The sequence below is a fragment of the Nomascus leucogenys genome, chromosome 11 (assembly GCF_006542625.1).
Source record: "Nomascus leucogenys isolate Asia chromosome 11, Asia_NLE_v1, whole genome shotgun sequence".
Classification (NCBI taxonomy): domain Eukaryota; kingdom Metazoa; phylum Chordata; class Mammalia; order Primates; family Hylobatidae; genus Nomascus; species Nomascus leucogenys.
The window spans coordinates 91058828-91065954 of NC_044391.1; the positions used below are offsets into that span (position 1 = coordinate 91058828).

A 7127-nucleotide genomic window follows, 5' to 3' on the forward strand; every position below is an offset into this window, starting at 1 on the left:
TCTGGATTTCTGACTCTTGGGGAAGCCTGATTCTTTGTCTCCAGGCAGCCCTGTGGAGAGCCCCACATGAACTTGGAAATGGATCTTCTGACGCTGCCAACAGCCACGTAAGGAAACTTGAAGGTGCCTCACCTCCAGCCCACAGCTTGGTGGCAGCTCATGAGAGACCCTGAGCCAGAGGCCCCCAGCTAAGCCACTCTGGATTTCTGACACACAAGAAGTGTGTTGTTTTCAGCCGCTAAGTTTTGAAGTAATTTATTTCACAATAATGGAGTACTAAAACAAACAAATTAAGTTGTATTTAGTAAACACAAATTGCATGCTACCCACATTCACTTTTTGATTTGGAAGGTGGGCTTTTGAAATCATCTTCCTACAAGCCTAATTTAGTTAAGCTTCCATTTCTTTCATTTTTACTAAGACAACAGGTTTTTCTTCTGATATTAAAAACTGTATCAAACCATCACATATATTTGTGAATTGTTACTTTACTCTCTTGGTCCCTTTGCTGAGAGAGAGACAGAGACAGACAGAAAATCCTTCCATATTTCAAAAATATGTCTTCTTTTATAAGTTATTTAAGAAGGCAATAAGCCAATGAATAACGAGTGGCAAGATTTTTACTAAAAATAACTTGAAAAATGCTTCACTTCCTCTTTCCCTCTTTTTATTCATCTGATGCTCAGTGTACCGAAGAACTGTTTGGTCATGTGACATTTCACCTGCTATACTACCCAGCATACAGAAGTTTCACAAAATGCCAGGTGTGAGTTACAGATGCTGTGGTGAGGGATAAAAAGAAATGCTTAATATTTTTAGTGGCAAAGTGATAATGAGGTTCAATCACTATGATGACTTTTGAGTTTCATATTGCTGCTAAATAAGTCCATTGAGTTGGTAATTGATTGATTTGCACAGATGTATCTCAATGTTGCTCTAAGGAAAATGTTCCGATATGGCATCTTGGCATGTACTATCACCAGAAAAAACCACTGTGCTTAATTTTAGATCCATGCATTTAAAAAAGAACCAGAAGAACTCATACAAAGGAGGCCCTCCCCAGCTCTCAGTACTCTTCATTGGAAGAGAATAAAACTGAAATTGCTTGTCCCTACCAAGATTGCCTTCTTCCCAGATTAAAGACTCCTGGGTACCTTTTAACAAAAGGGACACTTTAAGAACAGGTTATTTTGGAGGGTGAGGATTTTTATTTACATTATCATCTAGAAATAGTTTTTAACTTTTTCTCAAATGCCACTTTAGGCTTGAAGCATACGCTATACTCTTTATGAATAAAAAACAAAGCAACAACAACAACAACTTCTCTCTTGTTGGAAAACTATCACAATAAAATTATGTTTGATAAATAGGGAATTCTGACTTACAAAATATGTTTAGACTGATTGAGTAAATATCCATGCAATGGAGTACTATGCAGCTATTTCCTTTAGGGAAGTATTATAGCTATTAAGGAGAAATAATAGAATTTGAATATCACCATTATGCACCCCTAAAACATAAGTAATCTAGGCAATAATCATAAATGGCTGCTAACGTCTCAAAAAGAGAAATAACCAGACATCGTGTGCCATCTGATGGAAATCCATGAAACCCCATATGAATGAAAGTCTTACAAAAAAAAAATTAACCTAAGTCGAAATAAACCTCTAGATCCAAAAACCAATTTACAGGAAATACAGGGAACAAAGGAACATGTTAAACATCACTGCAGTTATAAAAACAGTAAAAATCCAAATTATGGGAAACTACTAGAAATGACCTGATTTTCTCCAACAAATAAATGCAAGGGAATGGGAAAAGGAAAACCTGTATTTTGAAAGAAAGATACTTAAGATTCAAATAACCCAGATGTAAAAGTTTTGGAAATAGTGGTGATGGTTGCACAAAATTCTGAATATAATTAATACTACCAACTTGTATGTTAAAATTACAAATTTTATATATATTTTACTAAAATGAAATTTTTTGAATTCAAATCACCCAATATAATCATGAAACTTATTTAAATCCTTTTTCAAATACACTGTAAAAAATGAAACAGCTAGGGAAATCTGAACACAATTTGGGATATTCAATGATATTTAAAATTACTGTTATCTGTTAAAAATATAGTATTGTGGGCTTTTTTTAAAAGACTTCTTATTTTTTAAAAATATATAGTGAAATATGTACAGATAAAATTATATGTGTTGTGTCTGGGATTAGATTTGATCCTGTCTCCAACCTAATACATTAGCCTGTTATTATTTTACGGAGACTGGCAGAACACATGAGCCTCTTGGGTCAGAGACAAAGAACTTTATTACTCATGACACAGTAGCAGCATGAACATCAGCATATGTGTATTGGTTCCTTTTGCCCCCAGGTGCTACAGGAGCAATACAGAGGGGCCCAGAGGCTACCTGCCCATACAGTGGGTTTGCTTCACAGCTGAGGAACACAACTTGGGGAAACCACCAATTTTATAGCAAGCAGTAAGCAAGCCTGCTTTTTGTTCAGGGGTGATGATGGGTGTGGAAGGAAGGATTACCCATTTTTTAAGGTTACCAGCTGCATAATCAACCTTGAGAAATGGTTCTGGTAAAAGAATAGTTAGGGCCTTGCAGTCTCTTGGTCCACCCAGCAAGATGTGTAGAAACAGAAGAGTCCCAAGGAAGAGTGTTTCTCCCAGTAATATCATGATAAGGATTTGCTTCCAAAAATCTATGGAGTGGGTAGGGTGTAGGTAGATCTTTGGGACTATGGGTGAAATAAGTCACGAGTTGATACTTATTGAAGCTGGGTTTTGACTACATGAGGTTCACTATTCACTCTACTTTTGTATATATTTGAGGTTTTCCATAATATAAGTTTTAAAAAATCTGTTTACTAAACAGCCAACATACAGCTATAAGAGTTATAGAATAAGTGTGGATACCAATGTTAAAAAAACAGTATAGGGCCGGGCATGGTGGCTTATGCCTGTAATGCCAGCTACTAGGGCGGCTGAGGCAGGAGAATCACTTGAACCTGGGAGGCGGAGGTTGCAGTGAGCCAAGATTGTGCCACTGTACTCCAGCCTGGGCAACAGAGCAAGACTCTGTCTCAAAAAAAAAAAAAACAGTATATGTTTAAATACATGAAATTTTTTAAATTCCATTAAATTATTTCCATTAGTTATTTAAAATATATGGAATATTTTACACCGCCCACTAATACTAAAAATGTATTATACTTCAAGCAAATGCAGTTTCTCATTATGGTAAATATGTACAGTGTTATTTTATTACAGATATATGAAAGATCTGTTTTATAGAGAGTTGCAGTCAATTTGCTGTACTTATCCAGCCCATCCTCTGGAAAGGGAATCCTCTACATAAATCAACACAAGGTCCAAGGTCTCCAATATGTCTGATAATAGCCACAGGATTACATTGTGCAGGTGTGAGAAACTCATCTCCCGAGTGAAGGAAATAGTTTACCTGAACATCATTGAATGCCATTTTGAAAAAATATGCTTTTAGGTTTTTTTAACTACATATACATTTTAAACTGCATTTCTAAAATAGTTCACCTTCCTCTTTGGCTCATTTCCTAATAGGTGACTTTATTTTGCTAGCTGGGGTTACAAAAAGTTTATTAAACTGATTGTTGAATTAAATAGCTATTTGTTTCATAGTGCTAGAAGTTATTCTTATCAAACAAAACAAAAGCATAAAACACCTGGTTACTGTAAAAAAAAAAAATTCTTACCACCGTTTTAATATACAGGCATACCTCAAAGATATCTGAGGTTCAATTCCAAACCACTGCAATGAAGGAATTTTCTGGTTTCTCAGTGCATATAACAGTTATGTTTACACTATACCGTAGTTTAAGTGTGCAATAGTATTATGTCTTTTAAAATGTACTTACCTTAATTTAAAAATATCTTATTGCTTAAAAAAATGCTAACAAAGTGAGCACATGCTGTTGGGAAAACAATGCCAATAGATTTACTCAACTCAGGGTTCCCACAAACCTTCCATTTGTAAAACATGCCATATCTGCAAAGCACAGTAAAATGAGGTGTGTCGATACGTTAGCCCTTAGTCCTTGGTAAGAGAGGAGAGACATACACTATAATTTATAATTCTTCTAATTATTTTCAAACTATTTGGGGGAAACATCATGGGGATACCAACATTTTTACAGTATAAAAGTAAGTTAATCATTCTGTAGTTCCTGAACTAATCCTCCTTTTTTTAAATTCATATGCTGCTTTATTTCCATAAGGATACACTGAAACATTAGATGATAACAGCTAATGACAGAATGTAGAAATGAGACATCAGCTTCTCTAACCACTCCTACAAGAATGTTAGTACACATTGTCATTACGTTTACTTTTGATATTGTCTCGTTATATCGTAAAATAATGTAGAATACAGTAAGTAGGTGATCCTGTATTTCAGGTTAAGTGGTAGGTGGAAATTCACATTTCCTCTTGAGGAAAATTTCTAGGAATCGCTATAGAAGGGACTTTGCAGTCCTCATTAACACATGGACAAAGAGCAGACAACCGCGTTACAAGGGATTCAACTCACCACTGCTCTGTAATGTCATATCCATGTTGATGACAGCCCTGGCACCTGCTCAACTCCCCCTACAGAATTTTGCGGTTACTTCCATAGGATGAATTTCAACACTACAGGAACATCTGAAAGGGCTAGAATATTTTCATGCAGGCCAGGCACAGTGGCTCACGCCTGTAATGCCAACATTTTGGGAGGCCTAGGTGGGTGGATCACCTGAGGTCAGGAGTTCAAGACCAGCCTGACTAATATGTTGAAACCCCATCTCTACTAAAAATTCAAAAATTAGCTGGGTGTGGTGGCACACACCTGTAGTCCCAGCTACTCAGGAGGCTGAGACAGGAGAATTGCTTGAACCTGGGAGGCAAAGGTTGCCGTGAGCTAGAATACGCCACTGCACTGCAGCCTGGGCGACAGAGCAAGGCTCCATCTCAAAAAATAATAATAATAATAAAAATAAAATAAATAGAACATTTTCATGGAAGTTTCCAAACCTATAAACTATTTTGCTATCAATTAAAACAAAAATATTCCTAATTAAAAACAATAAAAAGGACATCAGGGTTAGTTTTGTTAAGTTTCCAGAAGTATTTGCTGTGACAACGTTCCTCTGAAACAGGCTCGTTTTCTCAGATCTGCCTACACTTCCCAAATCACCTGCACGCTCCATGCTTTAAGGTAGGAACACTCAGAAAACATGCCACATAGGGAAATCAAACATTAGTATGGGGAAAGTTCAGTTTAGAATTACAGCTAAGTTCAAATGTTAATTTTCTGGAAGTGCATATTAGTCATTTGAAAGCACAAAATAACAGAAGGAAGGTCAGAGTTTTGATGAGGAAGTTAAACCATGCACGTCAGTAAGTTCTTTTCCTGCTCACAGAAGAGGGTGAGCAGCGAGTTGAAGCAGCCACTACAACTCTTGCATGTCACGTGACTACACGGTAGGTCCCAGCTGAGCCGCAAGAGGCATCTCAGTGGGGGCTTTATCTCATATGCTTCTTGCTTACATCACTAAGTGGCTAAATGACTAGCACTTTTCTGCTCTGTGAGAAACATGCAGAAGAGTCAATCTACCTAAGTTTTCATTTTTCAGTTGCAGCTAGACAGAAATTCACTTTGCTGCAGGGTTGCTTTTTGCTAAATCCTAATATGATCACTCTGTGCCCTTATTTGAGTAATACTGTAAAATGGGAGAAAAGACAGAAGGAGACCTTTAAAGAGGGGAAAGACCACTCTTCCCCATTGATGGTATAGGGCAGAGAGTAAGGACACAAAGAACAAAATTCAAATTCCATTTTACGGGGCAGGAGCCTCTGTCAGTTTACAACTTTTTGGCACTGTCAAGGCAATATACTTGCTCCTCACGGAAAACAAAGTGCTTGTTGGCCAGATTCACAGAGCATTTTTTGCAGTGGAAGCAGCAGTCGTGCCAGGATTGTCCTTCATAGGCCACCACACTGGAGTCTTTACCAAACCCAGTGATGGGGTGCTTGCATCCAGCACACTTCTTGGCCACAATGTTCTTGTAGCAATCCACACAGTATTACTGGTCCTCCACAGCAGTGAAACGCTGCACAGCCGGCATCTCAGAGCAGGTAACACACACAAAGCACTCGGCATGCCAGGGCTCATCCTGGTAAGTGACTCCCCAAGATGCGATGGCCTTGTTGCACTTTACGCAATGCTTAGCAAACTTGATCTCATGGCAAGTCACACAGTAGAAGTCCTTCCCTTTAGAGAAGAAGCTTCCAGTCCCCATGACTTGCTTGCAGTTGCTATAGGCGAAGCAGTCTTTGTGCGAGATGGTCCCCTTGTACTCCATTTTTGATCTCCTGCCACAAAGGCCTTGAAGCACCCCTTACACTTGGGAGAGTCCTCCTGAGTGGCAAACTTGTTGGACAGGATCTTGTTGTCCTTGGCCACAAAGGTCTCATTGGCAAGGGGTGAAGGCACTTGGCACAGTGGAAGCAGGGGTCATGCCAGAAGCAGTTCTTATAGTGCACCTCCTTGGAGTCCACACGGATGGACTTGCAGCATTCTATGCAGGTGTTGGCACAGAAGCTGTCAAAGCATTTCAGGCAGCAGTGGTGGTCACCCTTCTGCACATACTTTTTCCTCTGCAAGGGGTCCCTGAAGTAGAGACAGTCAAACTTCTCCGCCATGGTGCCCACCTTATAGCTGGAGGGACCTCACTTTGGATGTGTGACAAATAGGATGTATTTGGCAAGGGCTGGATACGGTTGAAAACAACTTCCAACGTGCTGCCTGGGGATGCTCACCAGCACAGCTGGCAGTGGTGGAGGTGGCAGTGGCTGCAGACTGCCTCCTCTTTTAATATATGCATTGTATTCATTCTCTTTTGAAGTATTCCACAGATTCTCAGAATCAGTTCTTCATTACGAACTGTTCAACAATTCATTCACTCAGTAGATATTTACTAAGAATCTATGTGCCAGGCCTGGTGCTACAGGCTAAGGATAAAAAGGGAACACCACAGGCCCTACCTTGGCAGAGCTTATGATCCAGTAGATTTGTTGATTAGAGCATTTA

General features: G+C 38.9%; 1 pseudogene; it reads right to left on the reverse strand.

The window, feature by feature from the left end:
* Nucleotides 1–5516: 5516 nt before the first annotated feature.
* Nucleotides 5517–6903, reverse strand: LOC105740531 (annotated as a pseudogene).
* Between the last annotated feature and the right edge of the window lie 224 nt (nucleotides 6904–7127).